General features: G+C 35.5%; 1 protein-coding gene and 1 non-coding gene across 2 annotated transcripts in view; one reads left to right on the top strand and one right to left on the bottom strand.

The window, feature by feature from the left end:
* PTPDC1 (protein tyrosine phosphatase domain containing 1) overlaps positions 1–27,828 on the top strand; it is a 99,413-nt gene that overhangs the window by 19,001 nt on the left and 52,584 nt on the right. The window lies entirely within an intron of this gene.
* Positions 9,056–9,161, bottom strand: LOC130455663 (U6 spliceosomal RNA). Its single transcript, XR_008913772.1, has one exon. It is a non-coding gene; the product is annotated as a U6 spliceosomal RNA (small nuclear RNA).

Raw genomic sequence — 27,828 nt, 5'->3', positions numbered from 1 at the left:
ACTAACATAATACATGTAGGCCTACATCACAAAATCAAATATGTAACATTTTTGTCATTTGTAGTATCAGATATTTTGTGGTATCTAGCTCCTTCTCATATTATGACCACTAACTGTGGGTGTATCTCAACACTCTTTTCTGTTCCAGGTCCTCTTTTCATTTCTCATACTCCACATTCTTTGGTTTAGTGATCTCTGTATATCTGATTCCTATTTCTATATATTTCACTTTAGTCTCTCTGCTGAGCTCCAGGCTCATCCCAGCTGTTTCCTGTTGGACACCTCAAACTAAGTATCTCATAGACATCTCAAATTCAACCAATCTGAATTTGTTGGAAATTGAGTTTTTTTTTTAATTTTCCTAAAACCTAAATCTCTTCTAAGCTTTCTACTCTATTAAAGGTACTGCTATCATTCCAGTGTACTAGGTTCTCATCCTTGATGTTATCCTTGACTCTTCACTCATTCTTGCTTTGCCTATCCAGTTCTTAAGTTTTGCTGTTTTAACACATCATTTGACATCTTTCATATAGCCATCTTCTTTATTCAATCCCTTATCACGCCTGGTCTAGACTATTGCATTGTTCTCTCAACTTCAAAGCTCTTTCCTCTCCAATTTATCCATCCTCACAGCTGCCAAAATGAATTTACTTAAGCACAGTTCTGATCATACTATTCTTATGCTCAAGAACCTTTAGGCCCCCTGTTGCCTCTAGATTAGATAGGAGGTGGAATTTTGGCATTTAAAGGAAGCAATGGTGAGGGGGGTAGAGGTGGAAAGGGGATGGGGAGTGGCAATTGAAAGGCTCAGTGGATTGAGAGCCAGACCTAGAGATGGGTGGTCCTGGGTTCAAATATGACCTCTGATACTTCCTAGCTGTGTGACCCTTGGCAAGTCACTTGACCCTCATTGCCTAGCCCTTACTATTCTTCTGCCTTGTAACCAATACATAGTATTGATTCCAAGATGGAAGTAAGGGTTGTTTGTTTGTTTGTTTTTTAATAAATAAATAATAAAGGAAGCCAGGGAGGCCAGTAGTCAGAGTAGATAGAGAAAAAGCATTCCAGAAATGAGGACTAGCAAGAGAAAATGCCTGGAGCTGAAAGATGGAGTTCATGTTGTACAACCCAATACAGGTCAATGTCACTGATTTTTGAAGAATTTGTGGTAGAGAGTAAAATGTAAGAAAACTAGAAAGAGAGGAGTGGGGCCAGTTATGAAGAGCTTTGAATGCCAAACAGCATTTTGTATTTGATCCTGGAGATGCAATTGAACAATTGAAGTTTATTGAGTTGGGGATGGGAAAGCTAGGAGGGTGATATGTTCACACCTGCCCTTTGGGAAAATTACCTCAGTGACTGAATGGAAGATGGATTAGAATGGGAAGAGACTTAAATTGGGAAGACCGATCAATAGGCTGTTACACTAGTCCAGGTGTGAGGTAATAAGGGCCTGTACCAGGATTGGGGCAATATTAGAGGTGAGAAGGGGATGTAAATCAAAAGATGTTGCAAAGGTGAAATCAGCTTGGCAGCAGCTTAGATATGAGAGGGAGAGGAGTGAGAGATAATCTGGTGTCCACTCTCCTTGGTTGCAAACCTGAGAGACTGGGAGGTTGGTTTTGCCTTCCTATGGTAATAGGGAAAGTTGGAGGGCTGTAGGGTTTAGTGGGAAAGAAAAATGAGTTTCATTTTGGAGATAATGAGTTTAAAATGTCTACTCAATATTCTGAGATGTGTGAAAGGACTGGAGGGTCAACAGATGGATTGGGGTGTGATCAGTAGATTTGAGAATTATATATAATTATAGATCATTATAGAGATAATTCAATCCAAGGGGGTTGGTGAGATTATCAAAAGAAATAGTATAGAAGAAGAGAAGAGGATCTAGAACAGAACCCTGAAGAATATATATGGTTAGACAGTGTGATCTGGAGGAGGATCCAGCAAAGGAGACAGGAATGGTCAGATAGGTAAGACAAGAACCAGGGAGAGTAGAGCCCCAAAAACATAGAACAAAGAGAGTATCCAAAAGGAGAGAGTGACCAACGGTGTCAGATTCTGTGGAGGAAGAAGTCTAGAAGATTGAAGATTTAGAAAAGGCCATTGGATTTGGCAACTAAGAGAACATTAGTAACTTTGGAGAGAGCAGTTTTGGTGTCAAAAACTGAATTGTGTTGAGTGGGGTGGAGTTATGAGCAGAATGACAAGAGAGGAATGGAGGTACCTGTTGTAGTTGGCAGAAGAGTTTAGTTGCAAAGAGAAAGAGAAATGTGGGGTCATAGTTAGCAGGATTGGAAAGATCAAGTGAAGATTATTTTGAGGATAGGGAAGACATGGGCATGTTTATAGGCAGGAGGAAATAAGCCAGTAGTGAAGGAGAGACTGAAAATAAGTGAAAGAGAGGGGATGACAAAGAATGGTATCACTTAAACAAGTAGAGGAATTAGACTTAGTAAAAAGTAAAGCTACTTCCTCGTATAAGAAGGAGAAAAGAACAGAAGGCATCTGAGTGAGATGAGATGAGAAAGTAGACATAAGAGGATGCTCTCAGTGAATGGCTTTATTTTTCCCCCCTGTAAAATATAAGACAAAGTCTCAGAGAGAATGCAGGTAAGGAGAGTTATGGGAGGGTTGAAGATGAACGAAAAGGTTTGGAAGAATGTGGGAGAGTGAATATATTTAACCCAAGGAAGGTATACTAGGATTGCCTAGTAGTAGTGAGGGCCCATTTGAGGTTCTGAAACATATATTTGTCATATACCCAGAACAGTTGTTTGATTTTCTACACCTTCATTTGGTAGCATGCCATCCATCTCTTTTCTCCATACCTTCCCATCAACTATTTTCCATACCTGGAATATTTTTTTCTTCTTTACTCTGCCTTGTTAAATTCTTTCTTTTAACACTTAAGTCAAGTACTTCCTGATCTCTCCTTAATTTATCTTGAATCTATTTTGTATTTCATTCTATATATACATAGATAACATGTGTTTATATATACACATATGTAGATATTTTTTATCCTGAGAGAATATGAGCTTCTTGAGAACAAAATTCATTCATTGTTACATCTCTGTCCCCAACATATAACATAGACTACTATGAGAGGGACAAGATAATTGTCTTCAAATATTAAAAGGGGTTTTTGAGAGTGAAATATTTACCTCTCTGCCTTTCCACTAGGAGCATGTTTGATCCTTCTTCTTGACCTGGCATAGATGTAAACAAATACCACTTCATCTAAGTAAAAGTTGGATTTTTTTCAAGAACACAGAGGAAAGCATAAAATATAGAACAGAAACAACAGGTTTACTGAACAACAGGTTTACTGAATGTGTTTCTTGTCCTCAAATATAACAATAGATTGACTCAACTAGCATAGGGTGCCCAGTTCCCCATTTCCTGTTCTTTACCTCATTCACATCAACCTTGCTTGCAAAGTCCTGGTTGAGGAAGATGTTTCTTTGACCTCCAAAGATGCTTCCTAGATTTTAGGTTGCCTTATGCTGGTCTGACCTCCTAACCTTGTCAATGTTCAATAAAGACTGGTTGAAATAATTACAAGCTAATTGTTAAAAGTTTCCTACACACATATGATACTTATTTACTTTAGCACAGTTCCCTGCACACAGGAAGTGCTTGTTGGTTGATGGATCTTTTGAAGACCAGCCCTTAACCATAGCCCTTTGAGCAGCCTGGACCCATCATCTCTGGAACCTAACTAGGACATATCTGCTTCTTCCTGGCTGGATATTAGCCAGAAGCAAACTGCTCCCTGCCCCTGCCTTCTCCTGAAAATTCCTGTTTTCACACTGAATTCTTGTAGCATTATGAAAGGATATCTCTAGATCTCTGTTCATTTGTAGAGCAGAAATAACTAGCACACTGTGAACCCTGTTGTGCCTCTGCATTTTCCTTTTTTGATTGAAGTTAGAAGATTTGCCTGCTTTTCTATGTTTTCTTTGATAACATAACTCACAAGCACCCCTGGTGAGGAGTCTTTTACAATTTTACGATTATAATTTTATAATCTCAAAAATTTTTCAAAAAGTTACAAAGATCAGTAATTTCATCTAATAGGAATAGCATTGTATATTTCATAGTTGCTATTCAACAATAACTTACATGTATGTATATATGTAATGTGTACTTATGCAAGTACTTATCTATGCATACATATGTCTATATGCATTTGTATTTGTGTGTAACATGAGGGGAAGCAACATAACATGGTTGATAGCAAGCCAATCTTGGAGACAGGAAAAAACTGGATTTAGTTCTCACCTCTGACATACTCTGTCACTCTAAGCACCACTTAACTTCTCAATGCCCCAGCCAACTTCCTAAGATTATATGTGTTTGTTATAGTTCATATTCCTTTGTGTCTGTATTAGAATGATGGCTGCTGAGGCCTCTTCCAAATCTTTGACTGAGATTCTGTGAGATTGCAAAAGTGTTCATCTTTGTTGGTAAAGAGACTATTCACTAAGCATTTCCTGATGTGATGAAGACCTAGGTCTGTTCTCCTCATTTCTGGTTTGAGTGTTTGGAACAATCATTGTTACGCAGATAGTTCACTCAAACTGTTCTTTACCAACAAATCAGGCTACAAATGGAATAGCAAAGCTTTTTTTTAATTATATCAATATATATGTATTTTTTAAAGTACATGGGGAAATTAAGAACTAAATTATTCTCTCTGCTTTCTATATGCAAACAACAATCTCCCTCTCATAAGATTCCAAGCAACAGAAGAGGGAATATTCCCAGAAAAACTTGTATGTTGTCTGGAACACTCTTTATAATTATTTCCAATAATCTGGCTATATACATCACTGCTGCTTCTGCATCTGGAGTATTTATTCTTCTCTCCTCTGAAGCTGCCATTTGTTAAGTCTGCAAATCTTCTATGCCCATCTATGGATGTTTTTGCTGGAACTTCTCTCCCAAAGAGAATGTCAGCTGTGTGTGTGTGTGTGTGTGTGTGTGTATGTGTGTGTGTGTGTGTGTGTTGAAGCCAGGTGTGGTGATAGAATGCTGTGATTCCTGCTACTGGCAGATTGAGACTTATGGATTGCTTGAATTCTAGAGTTTTGAGCTGTAATTACCCAGGCCAATCAAATAAATATCCATCCTGAGTCCAGCACCAGTATGGTGATCCCTTAATAGCAGGTCAGAACTCACATGCCAGTCAGTAATGGAGTTAGGCTATGAGTGAGATAGGAAGACTCAGGAGAGAGACAGACAGAGTCAGAGAATGAAACAGAAACAGAATGAGACAGAAAGACAGAGCTAGGTTTCATGTCAAAGGAAATAGTACAAGGTAAGTTTATAGTAAGGTAGTTTGAAGTCATATAGAGAACTTTGAATGTCAGGATTTTGTATTTTATTTGGTAGGCAATGGGCAAGACTGAAAGTTTTTTAGTAGTAGAAGGTGATATAATTAGACAGCGACTATAGTTGGAATAAAAAGGAGAAAGAATGAATAAATATAAAGAAGCACATTATGGAAAGTAGGACTTTTTGTCAAAGATCAGGCTGCTTTGCAAAATGGGGGGCTGTCACTGGAATGTTTGAACAAAGCCTGGTCAACCCATCTTTCAGAAATTCAGTGAGCTTGTCTTAGAGTTTCCTTCCAACTCTCAAGTTTCTATCCAGTTCATAAATTATGATATTTTCTGCCCACTCAAGCACCTTGGTGTAAAGTATTCCAGAACAGCACAGTCTTCTAAAAAAGGCAGAGGACCTGGAAGCGCCTGTTTCAGCATTTCCTGATTATGCAGTTACTGGCAACCCTCTCTGAGCTTTGTTTTCTTCATCTATAAATGGGAATAAAAATATGTACACCACCTGTGTCACAGATTATTATGGGAGAAGTATTTTAAAGTTTGAATATTATCTTCATTATCTCATTCTTGTATTTTTGCATGGGATTTAGAAAAGAATGGTCTGGCCAAGTTGCTATCCTACTATTATTCTTTTATATTTACCTGTTCTATGGACTATAGTTGTCACAAGGGGATAAAATAACCACTTTTTCTAGTTGAATAAAGGTGTTAGGATGGAAGTTCATCTCCTATGCTGACTGAAACATCCTTAGAACAACTCTAGTAACAGACAGGAGAATAAAGATTATATCTACTTCATCCTAGTTCAACATGTTTGGATTTTTAAAATCTTATTATTATTACTACCATTAACTAATGCTTAGGATTTCATCAACTAGAAAAAGTTATTTGGGACCTTGGGGAGGAATGACATATATTGTATCTTTATTACTTGCCTGAATCAGAGGTCTGCATTTCTATCTTGTAGAAATCCTCCCCACTTCAAAATGCAACTCTGATACCAACTGCTTCATGAAGCCTTTCCTAATATAGCTAGCAGGAATTTATGACAGTAACTAAACAGTGCTCAAATCTATCATGCAATTTGACCTCTCAGACTTATATTATTATTTGCATTATAGTTATTTTGCATATAATACATTAAACTATAACCTCCTTGAAGGCAGGGTTTTCTCTTTCCTGGAACTAGCATGGTATTTTGTACATAGAAGATACTCAATTAACATTTGTTGAATTATAAAATTTTAGACAATTTTTAAGGTTGATAAAACTAGTCCTAAAACTAATTTCCTTGGAACTTCAGCATTATCCTTTTTTTACTTACAAATGTTTTATTTCACATCTCTTTAAAAGTTTCCATAATTAACTGCTTGATAACACTTTTAAAAAACAAAACATTGTATATAGAACCATGTGAAGGAAATTTTGGAAACATTACTAGTTCTTAATTCACAAAATTATCTACTACCTTTAAAAAACCTAATAAATTGGCAAGAATTTATTTCCTTTTATAGAAATCATATTGTCTTTCCCCTAAAATACTTTTTTTGAAATGCCAGAATTTAGCTTTAACCCAATTTTTATTTTAGGGCAATGATGGTAAGCCTGTGGTATGGATGCCAAAGATGGCACGAAGAGCACTCACCATGGACACACAGCTGTCCTCCTCCTCACCCCACCCCCAGAATTCATTACTAGAAAGACAGAGGGACTTGAGCAGAGCTACTCCCCTCTCTATCTCCACTGTGCCTGATGATATTTTTCCCATCCCCTGCCTCTGCCCAGCAGCCCAATGGGATTGCACAGGGTTAAGGTGGGCAACCCACAGGTGGCAGAGCTGGAGGGGAGAAGAGTGCTCAGGCCACTCCCCTCCCCCCCTCTATACTCACTGAGGACATTCCTCCCTTCACCCACCCCTCTGTCCAGAGACCCAATGGGAACACTTCCTTCCTCCCCTGTGTGGGGAAGGGGGAGAGGCATGTCTGGCACTCAGTTGGTAGAGAGGGGCACAATATGCAATCTCTGGTGGGCATGTCACTCTGTCTGGGGTGGGGGTGGGGCATGGCACCCTGGCTCTAAAAGGTTCTCCATCACTGTTTTAGGGTATTCTTTATTTAGTTTCCATTTGTTCTTTTTGAATGAATAGAAATAGGAATGTGTCTGCCATTTAATTGTTTTCTCTGTTAAGCTACTTTGTTGTTTTGGAATGAATATCAGACTTGACCTTTAAGACACGGGGGTGGGCTCACCATTCATAGGATAGTAGAACCACCCTTTCTAAATGCAGATAAAGTTTAAGGTACTCTATTTATTTATAAATTTTTTCATTTTATCCAGGTCTTCATATTTCCTACTTTTTTATTTATAAATTTATTTATTGTTTTATTAATGTATATGCTAGTAATACTTCCAAAGTGATCTTTTAGGAACATCTTTAATAGTGCTAGGGAGGGAAAAGTATGTCTGAGGCCTGGAGCAGGGTGGACAAGAATGAAAAACGTTCTTAAAAACAATTGCTCTCTTATTGTGAACACAAACTGAAATGACTGTGTGGTTTGTTTTGTTTTTTAAGTCTTTGGATCTCTCTTTAATTCCATGATATAGTAGAACTGTGCACTGGGAGTAAGAAAACATGGGCTGTAGATCTGTGAAACTACCAGTGTTCCTTTGTCTGCAAAATGAAGGGGTTGGACTATGCATGTTTTCTAATGGCTATTCCATTTATAAAATTCTGTAACCTTTTCATTTAACAGGTTATAGTTTCAATTATGTATATACTCAGTTCAAGCCAATATAGGAAGATAAAATGAAATTCACAACTATCTGGGTCTCAAGGAAATTATGATGTAGTTGGGGATCTATCCATCATCCACACAGTTGCCAAAGTGATTTTTCTTAAAGCCTAGGTTTGACTGTGTCACTCCCCTAGCCCAAGGAACCTAGAGTGGCTCCCTATTACCTCTAAATCAAATATTAATTCCTGTTTGGGATTGAAAGTCCTTCCCAACATGCCTCCTTCTTACCTTTCCTGGTTTCTTAACACTTTACTCCCCTCCACGTACTTTATGAACCAGCTACACTGCCCTTCATGTTCTTGGCACAAAAAGCTCATCTTCTGACTTGATACCTTTTCATTAGCAATCTTTTATTCCTGGCATACCCTCATTACTTTTGCCTCTCAGCTTCCCTGATATCTTTCAAGATTGAGCTGAAATCTCACTTTCTGCAAGAGGTCTTTTCAAGTACCCTTAATTCTAGTACCTCTAATACCTCACCTCTAAGGTTACACCTCTCCCCCACCCCCAACTACACCATGATTTCCTTGGTGACTTCAGTTTCATCATTTTATAGGCTATTTGATTGTTGTACTTTTCAGTGTTCTTCATGAAGCAAACAGACCACTTTAAAGATGATTGCTATTTGGAGAGGATGAAGAAGTAGAGAAATTCTATGAAGAATTCAAAAAGATCTTCCAGATTATCAGGTTTAATGTTTAATCACCTCAATGTGAAAGTAGATCTGGGGAAGAAAAGGAAACAAGATGTAGAAAACATGGTTTGGGATCAAGAAATGGAAGAGGGGGGAAGCTCAGTGGCTCAGTGGATTGAGAGTTGGGCCTAGAAACAGGAGATCATGGGTTCAAATTTGGCCTCAGACGCATCTTAGCTGTGTGATCCTAGGCAAGTCACTTAACTCCCACTGCCTAGCCCTTATTGTTCTTCTGCCTTGGGTGTCTTCCTTATACAGAAGACCATGCTAATCTTTTCTGTATCATTCCAGTTTTAGTTTATGTGCTGCCAAAGCAAGCACTCTTCTGTCTTGGAACCAATACACAGTATTGATTTTAAGACAGAGGGTAAGGGTTTAAAAAAAAGAAAGAAAGAAATGGAAGAGACCCAAGATTAATTTCTAAAAGCCCTATCATTGTATATCAAAAATGTTTTTGTCAAGGACAAAATTAAAAGGTGCTTAATGTTGTAAACCCCAAATAACATTAATAGAAAATGAAATTGGCATGATGGCAGTATGTTAGCATGTAAAATGATTGTTTATTGACAGACACATTCATCATTTGAGAATCTGGTGTTTGTTTCCTGTTAGACAATTAACTGGTAGAGTAAAAATAAAAACAAATGCCAAATTGAAGAAAGGATAAAGATGAGAAGATAATGTCAAATGATTTATCAATAGTATGATTAAAACAATCCTTTAGATTGTCATAATTTATTTTCCATATTGGAATAGTTTCCTTTTTTCCTCATTCAGCAGAAAATTGTAGATAGTATGGCATAGAACAGGGACTTGTACCTCCTTTGAGTCCTGGTCCTTTTGGGCAAGCAGGTAGTTTATTGAACCTCTTGGTTCAACCTTCCTTGCATCATACTTTACATGTATAAAATAAAATATAGAGGATTATAAAGGAAACCAATTCTATTGAAATACAGTTATCAAAGTATGGAAAGACAAGTTCATGGACCCCAAGTTAAGAAGCTCTGATTCAAAGGATAAAAAGAGTCAGCTTTAAAGCCAGAAAGACCTTAGTTCAGGCCTTGGCTCTATCACAGACTGTGTGAGACCTCTCAGTGCTAGAGGCATTTCCTAAGGCTGAGAGCTGTGGAGAAGCTGCAGTGGGTTAAATCAATCTGGTGTCCATCTAAAGTCTGGCATGGGGATGGTGAGCCCAAAGAGCAGGGGGCCTCCAGGCCACCTAAAGAGGAGTGAAGTGGGCATAGTCAGAAATGAAGCAGGTTAAAGCACCCACACACACATCAGCTTTGGGTTGGGGTCCATGAGTTGCTGGCAAATTCCCAACCTAAGGAGGGAGAAAAAGACCAAGTCACAATGTGAGGCATATTAGTAGAGGAGGTTTCCCTACCTGGGAATTCCTTATACCAAAGAAGCCACATATCCAGTCCCTTTGTGTGAAGTATTATGCAAGGTCCCTGGGAATGCAAAGACAAAAAATGAAATAGTTCCTTCCCTTCAGAATTTTTATTCTTTTATTGGAAAGCAATTTTAGAAAAAGTAAATAATATATCATACATATAATTATATAGTGCTAAATATGTAGTCCAGAGAAGGCTGACTGAATTGAATTGATAGCATATTGGTACCTGGAAGGTACCTCTTAGACATGAAAGAAACCGTCATCCCTGTAGGGGCCAGGTTAGGAAGTCCTGGGATGACTAAGAAATGGGAAATTGAATGGATACATAGCTTCCTTAGAAATGGAGTGTCCACAAACAGTAATGATACATACTTGTTCATGGACCATGCAAGAGCAATATATATATATATTTACATATATATACTTACTATTTGCTCTGAAGAATAGTAATCTAATTTTATTAGTTTTAATCCTATGACTATTAATAATTTGTTCTAGATATCATAAATGGTCACACTTGCTATATAATACATTGTGATAGAGACAGGTAGAAATGGACTTTTCCTATATTTTTTAGATTTTTAATTTTTATTGATAGCTCTTGTTTTTACATCATTTTCATTCCTGAATATAATCTTCCCCTTCTCCTATCTTTGAACTATCCCTTGTAACAAAGAACAAAAATAGGAGGGGGCAGGGTAGAAAGCAATTCAGTAAAACTAACACATTTTGTAATAGTTTATAGAGGTCTCATACCCACAGTTCCTCACTTATACAAAAAAGGATAGGAGATACATTGTCGATTCATTTTTAGAACCAAATTTGGTTGTAATTACACAATGTTTAATTTTTGATTCCCATTGTTGTCATTATGTATATTTTTTGGTTCAGTTTACTTCATTTTGTATTAATTAATACACATTTTCCCGTACTTCTCTGCATTCTTATTTTCATTTCTTATAATGCTGGTGTAATAATCCATTAAATTTTTCTGCCACAATTTGTTTAGCCATTTCCTAAGCAGTGGACTTCTCTATTCCTAGTTTTTGGCTTCTACAAAGTATACAACTTTTTATTTCTATGAGTCCTTATGTTCTCTCTTTGAACTCCTTGGGAGTATATGCCTAGCAGTGGGATTTTTTTTAGTTCACTTTTTTTGTTCCATCCAATTGCTACCAACCAATCTTCTAATTGATATTTTTTTCAGTTTTGTCTTTTATTACTATGAACTTAAAAATATGAAAGGAAAATTGGGAAGGCCCTGATAGATGGATGTAATGGGTGGTCAAGGTTTAATGCAACTTGACCTAACAGGATGCCTTCCCTCCAAGACAGAGATCAAAATGGATGTCTCTCTCTGCTCCTCTTTTTGGGGACAGTTAAAAGGTGAACCAAGAAGCCCTGCAGGGATGTAACTGGTGACCAAGAATGTTTTCCGGGAATTGGTCTGGCAGGGTAGCTTCTACAAATTTAGGGAACAAGTCCCCGTTCTGGGCCCCCTAAACTGGGTCAGCTTAGTTTGTGTGATAAGGGGTTACATAGCAACTGTGCGGGAGAGAAACAATACCTCTAGGAGGAAGGAATTTGGCTTCACCTAGCTTCCTGAGGTGAATTTCCTCTGATACATACTTGCTTGGGAGAGAGGGAATGGTGGGTGATTGAGATGGCTTAACTCAATTAAAGTAGACCCTCTCTCCCCAAAACTCCTCCAGTTGGTAACCCTAATAGTTAGATCTGTCTGTCTTGAGTTTCAAAATTTATTTAAAAGGATAGCAAGGGTACATCAGGGGAAAGGAATATAGGAGCCCTGGCTAATACCCCACTTAGAGTGAAGTAGTTCCGGATTTGAATTTAGCCGAAGTGAGATGACCATTGGAAAATCCTATCTAATCTAGATGTTCCCTGCCAATAGCTAACCCTAGGCTAAATCAATGAATCTATAGTCTCTTGACTGTTAGCCAATCAGGGAGTGGGAACTCCTGCTGGCTCTGTTCAGTCTCCGCTCTGGGCAAGCCCTTCAGGTAAACTGCTTCTTGATAGAGTCCACACAGGTAGAGATTTCCAGGTATTCAGGAACAGGAACAAGAATTTAATAGTCTTTCACAGGAAACCCTTTGAGATCCAAAAGCTGGCTCAATCAGGAGGAAAAGCCCAGAGCTGAGTCCCACCAGAGTTCAAGCTCCCCAAAAGCCCCTCGGTTTCCAACCGGCCCCCTTAGATTCGGTTGCCTTCCAGAATTCTCCCTCATCAACACTCCAAAGCTCCTCTCCTTTGCTTCTCTGCAATTTCACCTTGTTTGCATGTTCCTGCACTTTCCTTCCTTCAATAAGCATCAATAAGCATGAATATGTCCACATTCAAAGAACAGGATAAAGAGGATCACATATCAAATTGTGTATCTCCATTACATCCAGCTTTTAAACATATATATTTCTAATTTAACATGGTAGTTCCAATAGTGTGCTGCTTGTCTGGGTCCCATTCTGCATTTTCTTTTATTCTCATAATTGTATTTTTTAATGATTCATCAGTGCTCTTTTCTTTCTTTATTTTTTTGATATGATTATCATTAAACCTTCTTTCCAAATCCTTCTTTTCAACAAAAAAGTTATAAATTTTTTAAAGTGTGATCTTAAGGGATATGGACATTTTAGTCACTTTCTTGATATGACTTCAAATTGCTTTCCATCAATTCCCAGTTGTGCCAGTAGCAAATTAGTGTGCTTGTCTTTTCATAACCATAGCAATATTGACTTCCCAACTTTGATCATTTTTGCCAGTTTATTTACTGTAAGGTCAAACCTCAGAATTGTTCTTGAGTTTCCTTTATTATTAGTGATTTATTTGATGTGTCATTTTTTATGACTTAATAGTTTGCAGTTCTCCTCTTGAAAACTATTTCTCTCTTTTGACCAAGTATGTATTAAGGAAAGCCTTTTAAAAGTCAAATACTTCTCTTAGTTGTTTATGTTTCTCTGACCTTTATTGAAGATATTGAAGATAACTGACCTTTATTGAATATAATTGGTATATTTTTCTCCCATTCAAATTTCTCCCAGTCAAATTCTTCCCATGTTCTTGTTGCAATGAATTTGTTATAGATGAATGAATTAAATTATTTAGTATTTTTATTTATATTAACTTTTGCTAAGCACTGCCCTAAGTACTAGGGATACAAATATAAAAGCAAAGATAGTTCTTGCCTCCCACTCCCCACAAAGGATCTTGCATTCTAAAAGGAGGAGAGGACATTTACAAGTAGTGATAGCCAGGGAAGAATAATTTGCTTAGGAAGTTACAGGGATAATGAGAAGAGCCACAGAGGAGTAGAGTGACAGACCCTTTCCAGAAGCAATGGCAGAATTTATTTTTCATGCTGTTTCCATAACTGGAAAGTGGAGTAGGATGGGAACAGTCGGGATTCAAAATCTCAGTGGCAACATGACAACTGGTGAGGGAGATGTTCAGAGAATGAAGTGATGCATTAATGGAGTCAAGGTCTAGATTTAGTGGTTGACTGAGGCAGCCACCAATCAAAAGACCAGGGCACTCTGTGTCGGAATTCTTGCATGAAGGATTCAGCTTTTGGTTGGCCATCTCTGGGTAGCCTTTGGAGCCTTTTCACTATCAGTGTTAACAGGGCCATACCCCAGCAATAACAGTAACCAAAGAAATTTCTGGGACGTAATGGTTTTCATGAATTTACTGAAAGTCTTTTTGGAGATGTCAGAAGTTTTTCACTTTCTAGCAATTCAAGCAAATTATCTCTCTTTTTAATGATCACTTCAATCTCTTTTTTGATTAAGTCCTCTTCTTTAATGACAGTTGTCAAAAGTACCCGATCTGGCTCTCTTCTAATTTTCCATATGGTATGACTTTGTTATCATTAGCATTTCAAGAACTATATCGAATACTAGTAAGGATGGGGAGCATTTGTATTTTTCTCTTGTATTTGTTGGGAAAGTTTCTAGGATTAAGGTTAGGATTAAAGTTTAGGGTTAGGGTTATAGTTAGTGGGTCAGAGCATTGCAGATTATGCTAATTTATGAGTTTTGATACATTTTTCATATACCTTCCTATAATAATGTTTTATAAGTTTTTAAAAATAAGTTTTTATTGATGTATTTTTAAAATATAAAATTTTTCTCCAACATTCTCCCTTCCCTTCTCAAAATCATCCCATATAACAAATATTTTTTAAGACAAAAGGAAAAAATCAGTATCTCTAATTTTGTTTTTCCAAATTAGAGTTTTTCTCTCCTCTCCCTCAGTAAAGACAATATTTTTGTCTTCTCGGTTATTTTAGTTTACTCTATTTTAAGGCATTACTAATCCCATGAGCTCCCTCTTTTCTTCTCATCATCAACAGATCTTCTTCCCCAATTTGTTACCCCATTTCCTCCTATTTGAGTTTTGTTTAACTTAGTTACGTTTTCTTTTGTCCTTTTATGTAGAAATCATCCATTTTTTCTTTCAGTTAATCAAGTAAAATTCTCTTTCTTCCCTATTAGTTTTAAATTTTCATTTTTGTACCTTTTCCAAAAAAGAATTTTTTCTCATTTTCATTATTTTTCTTATCTTGGTCTATTTTAGATGCTTATTCTGTGATTTATGACCCTTTTACATTTTTATCCCTGTTTTAATCTTTGTATTCCTTAAGGAATTAAAACTTATAAAGTGCTATTTCAATTTTCCTTTTCTAAACAGCTTTTATGTTATTGCTTTGTAAATCTTGCCTCTAGACCCTCTTTTTTTTTCTGTGGTGCCTTACTCTCTTAGAAATACCAATTCCTGCAGGTGACTGAGAATAGTAGTATTGCCCCCATGGTAAGAATTTTCCTATGTCCCTAAGTGTGCTATTACTATTTGCCCTCTTCTATGATCATTTCCTCCCTTCTGCCTCCCATTTACTATGAAATCTACTTTCTAGGTTCATGTCCTTCTAGTCTTTAGGTCTCATTCCCAAATTGCTCTGATTCCCTTTCTCCTGATAGTCTCTCAGAGCACCATGTCATGTTGAGGACTTGCCACCACTTATAGAATCTCTCTTTCCTACTCTAGCAGTGTTTCTCAGTGAAACTCCTTCCCACTATTGAAACAAGATTTTCTTCCGATTTTAGACCTTCATCTTCATCCATTCTTCTGTAAAGGCCCTCTTCTTCCTGAGATAACAGGAGTTACCTTTCTTTCATTATTAATTAACCTTTGACTTGGAGTATGTCACATTCTCCTCTATCTTCTTCCTCCCCTCTCCCATTTTATGTGCTTTCCCATTCTGCAACTGATTCCCACGGAAAACATTGATTTCTCTGTAGACAAGGTATTGTGAAGTTTAATTTGTTCTAGGATTGAGCTTTGCAATCAGTGCCTAACTGTAGTTCCAACCAAAGCAATCTTCTACTTTTTGGTTTTTCTCATTACAGGGGAAGAGGTGGGGACAGAGTTGAGTTCTGTTTACAGCCCAGTGAGTTAATTGGCTTGTATGACCTTACCAGAGAATGGTACTCTGAGGGGGAAGAGGTGCTGAGGAGTACATTAGAGGATGGAGATTAGTCTTCCTTGCTTTTAGTTTGCCTGGTTTTTACCTCATTAGAGTTCTTGGTGTCTTAAACAAAAGACAACTGAATGTTTTATCTCTTACACATAAAGGAGAGGTTTGAGATGTCCTAAGGATCAGAGAAAGTGTTTACTCTTTAATCTTTTGGAAGGACCCATGGGCCTATGACCCAGAAGTAAGGACTTTGTGGGATTTTTAATAATTTTGTTTGTATTTATGTAATCATTTGGTTTTGGCTGATTTTGTTTTTAATACATTAATTGATTTCTTAATGCCAAAGTATTATTGTATCTGTGGTAAAAATTAGTCAAGGTGAATTTTTTTGTTCTATTGCTATAGAAACCATTTTTAAAAGCTCAAATTTAGCAACAGCTCTTTAATTTAGTTTTTGAGTAGATGTTCCTTTTCAATATTTTTAAAGCAAAAGCTAGCTAAATTATCAAGGAAATTAGGTGAAAATTTGAGAGAAAAAAGTATTCTATGAGAAACTCTTAAATCCACTTCTCAGAATCTCCTTAATTTGGACTAAATTTTTTTAAAAAGTCATATATGTGGTAATAATCCATCAAGCCTTCTGGGAAATGGCAATGGATATGGGAAAAATTGGATTGGACTTGCATCAGTAATCTAAAAGAGCTAATTATAATTACTGGATTAAAAATGAATGGAATTAGTTCACAATTCAATTGCCATAAAGCTATCTTTTCACATAAAGACAATGGCTATAACCTGTCCTTTTTTATTTTTCCTGGGTAAACTGATAAGGCATAGAAATTATAAGTGGGTTGCTATCAAAATTTATCTATAGCAAATTGATGGCACAATTTTATTCTAGTTAGATGTGTATTACAGTAGTGCAGAACATAAATTTACAGTTGGAAAGGACCTCAGAGGCCAATTAGCACTCTTCATCTGAAAGTGTTTATTGGATTTAAGCTGTACCAGATATAGAAAAAAATAGCAAATTCAGGCTTTTAAATGTAACTTATGATGGAAAAAAAATTGAACTCTAAGTTATTCAGTGTTAAACTAATGGGAGAGAGTCGGTGCTTTTACTTCAGCAACTTACCAATTCAAATGGGTTTTTCATGGTTTTTTTCAGTGTCATATGGGCAATGATGTAATATGGTGCTGTAATATCAGTTGGGATCCATATTTGAAAGATAATGGTGAAAAGAGTGAGAAATTTAATGCTGAGCTCCTGCCTGCCTTAGAGCATGACTTAACGCTGACTACCTTAAACCACACCTGTTTACCACCTTAAACCACACCTTCTTTTCTGTTGAGTTCTGTATCCTTTTGTTTCAACTGAGCACCTCACTCTGAATATTGTTTGATGTTATATTTTTCTTTCCTCCAGTGAGATGGTTAATATTCTAGCATGAAAAAGAAAGATAACAAATGTATAACTCTCCTAGCTTTTATGAATCCATCTTTTATAAGTGTACTTCCTCACTTGTATTACTGTGATGTAGATGAATATTGTTTACCATTTTTCCATTTGCTGTGAACTACTGGAGAAGAAATCAGAAAAGACTAAAGATAAAGGTCAGTAAGTTTGGTGTACTAAGCTAGAAATTAAATTGAGTTGCATAATATGCCCATTACAAATGTATGTTCCTTTTGTAAATCTTTTGTTAAAATAATGTAGTGGACTGAAAATTGCCTTATAAGATGGAATATATCAGCTTATATAATGCAAATAATTAACAAAAGCAATAATTCCTAAGATATTTGTTTAAATTTTCTTTTAGAAGATTTGATACTTTCTACTTTCTTATATTTGCTTTCACTAAAGCAAATTTTCAAGTTTTCCCAAAGACTTGATATTAGCACATTTTAAGAAGAATGCTCTCTGTGGTATGAAACTAAACTCTTTTCTACGTGGGAGAGTGGTATAACTATCATAAATAGGAATGATTACCTTCATTCATCTGAGTCTCTAGAGATAAATTATTCTTGAACTTCTCAGCTGATTTACTCAGAAGCTAAGGATAACATTTTGGGGACCTTTTTTTGAAAGTGATTGTTGGTTAAGAGCTTTGTAAAGCTTCAATTGTTTTAAGTTGATGCAGCTTCATGGAATAATGGAAAGACAATATGAAGAGAAACCCAAATTCTAATTTTCTCTGACACTGTGACTATGGGCATGTCATCTGAATTTGTTTTCCCCTGTCAGATATAAATAATGCCTTTTAGTTATCTACTTAACAAGTTTTGCTGTATGAATCATGAGATATTAAAAATTTTGTAACCATAAAATCATTTATTATTAATTTATTTTTTAGATTAAGTATATTATTATTAGACAAACATCTATTAAGCAGCATGTGCACATATATACAAATTGTCAATCCTTTCAAGGAATTTACACTTTACTTATTGATATGTTAAATTATTATGGAAATGAATGAAGTTGTTTGAGGCCCACAATCCACCTTGAGAGGATATCTTTTTTTTTTTTTTTAATGAATTGACTAGGATGCTTAGACTTCAATAGTTGAAGAGCTATTCTCTTTTAAAACTTTGGCCACCAACGGCGATTTTAGAGCCTCAGAATCTCACAAAAGACACCACTTATATAGAGGAGTAGGGCCAAAGACTATATATATAGCACTTATACTGGATCAACTTATTTTCTTATCAGTCCAAATAATCTCTAAGATTCTTTGTAGCTATTGAGATTCCATGGTTCCTTCCTTCTTGCCTACCTCATCCTCTTACTTCTAACTTTCCTTAGCAGTTTTTTATCCCTAGGGCTTATGGCTCAGGCTTGGATAGCTTGTGTTGCACTTATTTCACCCTATCAGTATACTCTGTTCATATATATTTATTTGTCATGACTTCCCGGAGTGCAGATGTAACACAAAAAATGAGAGTTGTTTTCAGGACCTTTTTTTTTAAACAAATCTATTACTTTTCTCCTAGGTTGCCTAATGTGAAGAAACTAGTGAATTGAACCTTTTCTATACTAAGGAGTGCTATACAATCCATGAGAAGCTAATTTGATTGCTGTTAACTCTGGTTATATACTGTTATTAAGGAAAATATTTGTTTAGCTCCTGATAGAACAGTAACTAGGAATTTTTGTGTCTCCACAGCAAATAGCATGAAGTAAGCCCTCCATTGTGGAGGGACCTGAGGGTAGCTGAGTGGGTAGAAGGTCAGAGTAGGGTATGGCAGTGATCTCACTACTTGCCATCTGGTTTCCTATTTTAACTAATTATCCTTGATAACTGCTATTATTAAGCTTCATTGTTTCTACAAACTTTCTAGATTTAATGCCCTTTACATTGGGTCATGGGAAGCCCCTTCCCACAGTCCCATCATTTCTAACATTGTATATTTCAAGAGTGGTAGTTTCACTTCTGAGGACTCTATACCAGCATCCCTGATAGTTTTAGTGGTGTCCCATGTTTTCTTAAGGCCCTGTTGAATAAAATGCTGAAGAGATAGAAGAAACTGGGTCAGGAGAGATTGCCTAACAGTTAGATCTGCACAAAAATGGGTTGGCTTGCCTCCAGAGGTGGTGGGTTTCCTCCTCATTTTCTTCTTCTGGTTTAAGCAAAATCTAGATGACCACTCATCCAACACACACACACACACACACACACACACACACACACACACACACACACACACACACACTGTGTTGGATTCCTTCATATATGGAGTAAACTAGATGTCCACTAAGATCTCTTCCCATTCTCAAATTCAGTGATTCTTTGGGCATAAAGTGCAGATAACTGATTAGTCCAGCTAAAGGGCTCTGATAGTGGCATCATTGTGAAAAGAACACCAGTCTGAAATTAGGAACCCTGGCCAGGTTCAATTCTTGATTGTGTTAGCTTGGGCAAGTTGCTTCCTCATCTGTAAAGTGAAGGACTTGGCTAGATTTCTGCTAAGTTTGCTCTCAGAAATTGATTATGTCAATTATTTTCATCCTCCAGAATTTTCTCAGGAAGAGCGAAATGAAATTCAATAATGCTCTTTCTTGGACAGTTTGGTTAACTTTGGGTGTATTAATATTAGACTAACTTAAAATTTTTTTGTTACTATGTTGTTATTTAATGCCACTGTTATTGTGTTCAACATCACATGTCTTGTCTCTTTAACTCCCTTGAGGACAAGGACAGTGTCATATGTTGTTAATAACAAAAATAATAATTATCATCCTCATACTGCCTTTAATGAAAGATTGAACAAAAAGCATTTATGAAGGGCTTACTGTGTGCCTAAAGCTATGCTAAAGCCCCCCCTCCCCAATTAAAAAAACCATTAACTTCAAATATCTTGCATTGGCCATAAAAGGGAATTTTGGTTTGTAAGTTACAAAGGTGGTGAATGGAACAATGGAATAAGCTATTAACATGCCCTTTCCAGAAGCAGCTGGTGGGGTGGTGATTTGATTACTAATCTTGGAGAATAAGGCAGAAGGGGAGGAGGTAAGAAGATACCTACAAAGTAACAAGGCAAAAATAGCCGGAAAGCTGAATCCTCCTAAGAAGGACAGAACTGAGGGGCATAGCTTCTCCCAGGCACGACCTCTGTTAGGATGGTTTGGAGACTGGAGAGTAGGAACTGCAAAAATGAAAAATGGCTGGAATGGTTTAATTTCCCTGAGGCACAGCAAATGGACATGTCTCATTTTCTTTGATTTAGGTAAGGTCTAGTGGAGAACCTTACAATAGAAAATTTAATAATTATTTGCTTTTCAGGAAATAATGTTAGTAAGAAAAAGTTTGAAAATTTTTGTTTGGAAACTGAATTTGCAGTGGAATTCACTTCGTCCCTTCTAATCTTTTATAACACTCCTGATATTTCCATTTCATTATTTTTAATGACTTTTTTATTGAAGCTATTTAAGGTTTATATAATGAGCTCAAATTTCAGACTATTTTAAGTGATTTTCTGAAAGTAGAAATGAAAAATAATGCATGCTATAGATTTAATTGTGATGAGTTCTTTTTTTTAATTGGTTTTAAATAATAGGTTGCAGTTCTCCAAAGAACTACAAACTATTAGCAGCCATAAAAAATATCAATCCATATCATTAATCATCCACAAAATGTCAGCACAAATATGAAGTTTTACAAAAACTTAGTTGTAGAACATTGGCAAAAATGACAAAGGAAGGGAATATTCAGTGTTGAAGGAACTACAAAAAGACAAAGCCCCATAGGTATAACTTGTTCATGATCAAGGAAGTAGTAAGTTCATAAATCACCTTAATGCTTCCTTCATTAAATTAGCTATTAAGTTTCCCTTAAGTCTTTAAGCAAAAGTTGAATGAACATTTTTCAGGTATATTCATAACATCTAGAGCTAGAAGAGACTCTAGACATCATCTAATCCAAGAGTTCTTTATCTTTTTGTTTGTTTTTGTTTCATGGACCCCTTTGGTAGTCTAGTGAAGCCTGTGTACCCCTTCTCAGAAAAATATTTTAAAATTCATATGATGAAAAATAAAGCATCACAAAGATACACACACATATGTCTAACGGGGAATCTCTGCACCAAAGGGTTGGGACATTTTAGTCATTTTCTTTTTAAAATTCCAAATTGCTTTCCAAAATTGATGGACCAATTCATAGCTCCACTAGAAGTGTATTCATCTTCATAGAAAAGCTTTTCATTTTCCAGTAATCTTAATTTTCATGTTGGGGGTGGCACACATGGTCACACATCTTTATATGCCTGGAGGCAGCTAGGTAGTGTAGTGGACCAAGCACTGAGCCTGGAGTCAGGAAACACTGAATTCAAATCAGATACTTAATAGCAATGTGACCCTGGGCAAGTCACTAAATCACTGCTTGACTTTCCTCAAATGTAAAATAGGGATAATAATAGCATCTACATCACGAAGTTGTTGTTACAATCAAATAATATCTGTCAAGCAGTTTATAGAATACATACTTAATAAATATTTGTTTCTCCTTGTTTGGCTAAGAACTCACCCCCTAACTACAGTTATAAAATATGTATACATATGTATACACACACATACATATATAAACACCAAGATGGTCAGTGATTTTTTTAATCCTCAAATATACCAAAACATTTATAGCAATGCTTTTGTGGTAGTAAAGAATTAAAAATAAAATTAATATCCATCAATCAGAAAATCACTAAATTTTAATATGTGAGTGTTCTAGGATATTTTTAATTAAAAAATTTTAATCATGTCTAAAAGAAATAATCTACATGTATAAGCACAGAGATAAACAAAAGAAATAATCTATATCTCTGTGTTTATGCTAAACACAGAGATATAGATTATTTCTTTTAGACACTGACAATGCAAAAAATTTCCTTGACTATGCAAATCTGTAACAGAGTTGTGTTTTTCTTTCACTCTCAATTGGGAGGGTGATAGGAAAGAGAAAAAGAGGATTTTTAATGATTAAAAATTTTTAATTAAAAATATCCCAGAACATCTATTGATTAATCAGTGTATTATAAATTAAATTGAAATCAATGATCAGGAGCAACAAAAGAATTCATTTGTGAATCTATCCAGCCCTGGAGATATTTTTTAAGGAGCTCATTTATGGCTTGTTCAATTTCTTTTACTAAGATAGGGTTATTTACATATGCTATTTTTTCTTCTGTTAACCTGGGCAATTCATATTTGTAAATGTTCATTTCACTTAGATTTTCAAATTTATTGTCATAAATTGGACAAAATAACTCAAGAATTGGTTTAATTTTATCTCTTTTGGTGGTGAATTCACCCTTTCCATTTTTGATGAAGGTAATTTTTTTCTTTTTTTAAACATCAAATGGTTTATTTTTTTTTTAAATAAAAGCAGCTCCTACTTCTATTTATTAAATAGTCTTCTTTCACTTTTATTAATTCTTTAATTTTCAGGATTTCCTATTTGGTATTTAATTGGGAATCTTTGTTCTTTTTCTAGTTTGTTTTTTAGTTGCAAACCCAATTCATTTATTTGCTCTTTCTCTGTCAATTTACATGTTTAAAGATAGAAGTTTTCCCCTAGATGTTGCTTTGGCTGCATCCCATAAAATTTGGTACATTATCTCGTTGTTTGTTTACATTGATTGTTTCTATGATATGTTCTTTGACCCACTCATTCTTTAGGATTAGAATATTTAGTTTTTTATCTTTAATGTATATTTCCATGTCATTTTATTGAAAATAATTTTTATTGTATTATGATATGAAAGGGATACATTTAACATTTCTGCTCTAGTGCATTTGGTTGTGAGAATTTTATGCCCTAATACATGGGCAATTTTTGTGAAGTGCCATGTTAACTGAGAAAAAGATGTACTTCTTACCATTTCCATTCAGTTTTCTTCATAAGTCTATCATATCTAAAAATTTTAAAGTTCCATTCATTTCTTTGTCTTTCTTATTTATTTTATAGTTAGATTTATCTTCTGAGAGGAGAAAGTTGAGACCTCCCCCCACTAGTCTAGTTTTACTGTTTCTGCCTGTAATCATTTAACTTTTCCTTCAAGAATTCAGATGCTATGCTATTTTGTGCATATATGTTTAGTATTGATATTACTTCAGTGATTATGGTACCTTTTAGTACAATGTAATTTCCCCATTTATCTCATTTTGTTAGATCTATTTTTGCTTTTGTTTTGTGTGAGATCATGATTATTGTCCCTGCTTTTTTCTTAACCTCAGCTGAAATGTAATGTAATAGATTCTATTCCAGCTCCTTATTTTTACTTTGTGTGTGTTTCTCTGTTTCAAGTATGTTTTTTTGTAAACAAGATGTTATTGAATTCTGTTTTTTAATTCATTTAATCCATTCCACTATCTGTTGTCTTCCATTTTATGGATTAGTTCATCTTATTGCCATTCTCGGTTATGGTTATTAACTATGTATTTTCTTCCATCTTATTTTTCCTTGTTTAGCCTCTTCTCTCTCTCTCTCTCTCTCTCTCTCTCTCTCTCTCTCTCTCTCTCTCTCTCTCTCTCTCTCTCTCCCTCTCTCTCTCTCCCCTCCCCCTCCTCTCTCCCTTTCCCTCTCTCCCTCCCCGATCTCTCCTCAAAAGTGTGTTTTCCTTCTGACTACTTCCCTTCCACTTTCCCTTCTTTTAGCCTTCCTTCCTTCTCTTATCCCCTTCTCCTCCTTCTAATCTGTAGGATAAAACAGATTTCTTTTTTTAAAACCATTACCTTCTGTCTTAGAATTAATACTAAGTATAGGTTCCAAGGCTCAAGAGTGGTAAGGCTAGGTAATTGGTGTCAAGTAACTTGCCAAGGGTTATACAGGTAGGATGTATCTGAGGCCAGATTTGAACCTAAGACTTCCTATCTCCAGACCTGGCTATCTACAGGAACCACCTAGCTGCCCTAATAAGGCAGATTTCTATATCCAACTGAGTAAGTATGTTATTCCCTCTTTGATCCAGTTCTGATGAAAGTAAGGTACAAGTATTGCCCGCTCCTCCCTCACTTTCACCTCCATTATAAAAACTCTTCCTTTTGTGCCTCTTTTATGAGATATATTTTTTTATTTTGCCATCAGCCCTTTTTTGTTACTAAATTTTTAATTTTTTTCCAGATTACATGTTAATACAGTTTTCAATAATTGTTTTCTGAAATTTTGTGATCCATGATCTTTCCCTTCCAACCCCTCCCCTCTCCAAGATGGCAGGTAATATAGTACATATGTTATACAATATATATTTCCATATTCATCATGTTGTGAAAGAAGATAAATATCACTTACACCGGAGTAAAAATCATAAAGGAAATAAAATGAAAAATGGCATGTTTCAGTCCACATTCAGATTCTGTCATTTCTTTCTATAGCAGTGGATAGCATTTTTCATCATGAGTGCCTTGGAGTTGTCCTATGTCTTTCATTGCTGATAATAGGTCATTCACAATTGATCATTGTGCTATATTGTTGTTACAGTGTACAACATACTTTACTTTTCCTCACTTTGTTTTGCATCACTTAAAAATAAGTCTTTCCAGGGTTTTTTGTCATCATCTTGTTTGTCATTTCTTATGAATAGTATTCCATTATAATCATAAACCACAACTTGTTCAACCATTCCCCAATAGATGTACAACCCTTCAATTTCCAATTCTTTACTACAACAAAAAGAGCTGCTATATTTTTGTACAAGTATGTTTTTTTCTGCTATCATTAATCTCTTTGGGATACAGACCTAGTAATGGTATTTCTAGATCAAAGGGTATGTGCAATTTTATTGCCTTTTGGTTATGTGAGATAATTTTCTGTATTTTTCTTCACCCTTCCCCTTTTCCCAGTACATCCCTCTTTCTCACCCCTTAATTATATATTTTTAAAAATTATTCCATCATAGTCATCTCATACCCATATCCTCTGCCTTTTGATACTCCTAACTATCCTAATAATGATAAAATTATTAAGTTATAATTATTGTTTTATTTAGGAATATAAATATTTTAACTTTATTGAATTCCTTAGAATTTTTCTTTTATGTTTACCTTTTATATTTCTCTTGAGTCTTATATTTGAAAGTCAGATTTTTTTTTGTTCAGCTCTGGTTATTTTATTAGGAATGCTTATAAGCCATCTATTTCATTAAATATCAATTCCCCCCCCCCACCCAGAAAGTTTATATTCAGTTCTTCTGGACAGGTTATTTTTATTCTTGGTTCTTATTCTGTTCCTTAATGTAATCCTAGTTCCTTTTTCTTACAGAATATCATATTCTAAGCCCTTAGATCTTTTAATGTGGAAGCTGCTAAATCTTAAGTGATCCTGACTAATTTGAATTGTTTCTTACTGGCTACTTGAAATATTTTCTCCTTGACTTGAGAGCTCTGGAATTTGGTTGTAATATTTCTGGGAGTTTTCATTTTGGGAATTCTTCTAGGAGGTGATTGGTGGATTCTTTCTATTTCTATTTTACCCTCTGGTTCTAGGATATTGGACAATTTTTCTTGATAATTTCTTGAATCTTTTTTCATCATAGCTTTTACACAGTCTAATAATTCTTAAATTATCTCTTTTCAATCTACTTGCGAGCAGTCAGTTGTTTTTCCAGTGAGATATTTCATATTTTATTTTTTCATTCTCTTGATTTTGTTTTATTGTTTCTTGATATCTCATGGATTCATTAGCTTCTAGTTACCTAGTTCTGATTTTTAAGTAATTCTTCATTAAGCTTTTTTATACCTCTTTTTCCATTTGGCTAATTCTTCTTTTTAAGGTATTATTTTCAGTGATTTTTGTGCCTCTCTTACCAAGCTGTTGACTTTCTTTTCATAATTTTCTTGTATCATTCTCATTTCTTTTCCCAGTTTCCCTCTAAATCTATTATTTGAATTTATGTTGGGTTTTATCCCATTCATGTTTTTCTTTGAGACTTGATTTGATATTATTGTGTTCTTCTTGGTTTGGGTCTTGATCTTCCCTATCTCCATAGTAACTTGTTATGGTCAGTTTATTTTTTGTTGTTTGCTCATTTTTCCAGCCCTTTTTTAAAAAAAAAATTTATGTTACTCTTAGGTCCTTTTTCTGGGTTGGGAGAAGCACTATTCCAAGCTTCAGGCCTTTCTTACTGTTGTTCACAGCTAGCTCTGGAGGTCTGTTGGTTTTTAGTACTTCTAAGGTTATATGATCTAAAGAGAAATTTGGTCACTATTCTCCTGGTTTATACTTGGTCTTTCCCCAGAAAGGGACCTTGTTCCCCTTTAGCCCCAGGTGCTGATACTCCTCTTGGCCCTGTTGGCTATGGCCAGATTCCATGCTTTCCTGTAGCTGAAATTACTAGTGCTTGCCTTTGTCTTTGAATTGAGACATGGGTCCCTATTCTTCTGTGAGCCGACCACAAATATTACTCTCCACCTTGAAACCCCAACCTGGGATGCTGCTCCCCTGTACCTCAAGTGCTGTTGCTTCTTTTGAATCTGGAACTGTGACTCAGAACTGTATATGGGCACAGAAACAGGGAACTGAACTAAATGCCAACAAAGGATCCCCTGCAGTTTTCTTCCAACCTATTGTCCAACTCCCATACTACCTATGAGCTGAGAGCTCCCAATCCTACCAATGTAATTGCCCTGAAGGTGAGACCTCTGCTGACCTCCCAAGGCCCACCACCATCCTGATAAAATAGACCTTCCCTGCCAACCTCTAAGGTGTTTTAGACTGGAAAATTGTTTCACCTAATCTTTCTTGGTTCTGCCAATTCAGAATTTGATTTCAATTGTTTAGAGGGGAATTTGGGAGAGCTCTTGGTTGAGTGCTTCACTTCCATCGTCTTGGGTTTGCCTATCTGCACTCTCCATTTTTTAATGTGTTCCACCCCAATGAAAAATTCTTAACCTAGAATTTAAAATTATATTCTAAAACTTAATGTTATCCCAAGTTTAGAATGTAAAATTATTGGGTTGTACAAGATCATTAGTAAATTCACTAAAATATAATCTTCTACCCATAGAAGAAAGTTTTCAGTCAGAAAGGAAAATGGATGAGAAAGTATTTTGTCAACTCTAAGAGTATTCTACCATTATAAAAATTTTTATTAGCATCATCTACATCCTCCTCTAACCATAGGTGTTTTTGTTTGTATCTTTTCTAGTTTATGTGATTCCTCCATCTACCCCAAAGCCTGATTTCTTTTTTGAAGTCAACGTCTAGGCTGGTAGAGTTTCTGTCTTCTTACAAAGTATTACATCATTTATAGTTTTAACAATTAATTTATATCTTTTGCTTGCTTTTATTTTGAGTTTCACAGTATGAGTAATGTTCAAAGTACAATTACATTGAAATATTAGTTCCTAATTATTTAGCTTGTGACTAATCTGAAACAGATGAAAGGATAATGGACTTTAAGAAAACAAAATCAAAATGTAGTTTACAGTGAAAAATATTTTTTGTAATTTGAAACAAGAAATTGTATTAAGTACTGTGATTTGTATATTATAGTAAAAAATGACTGGATTAATGGCAATCACCTCCATTTTACTTGGTAATTTAACATCTTTAAAGTTAACTTAATATATAAATGAAGTCAATTTATTTTCAGTAAATCTTCATGAG

The sequence above is a fragment of the Monodelphis domestica genome, chromosome 7, assembly GCF_027887165.1.
Source record: "Monodelphis domestica isolate mMonDom1 chromosome 7, mMonDom1.pri, whole genome shotgun sequence".
Classification (NCBI taxonomy): domain Eukaryota; kingdom Metazoa; phylum Chordata; class Mammalia; order Didelphimorphia; family Didelphidae; genus Monodelphis; species Monodelphis domestica.
Note: the sequence above shows the minus strand (reverse complement) of the source record. Positions and strands in the feature narration are given on the sequence as shown.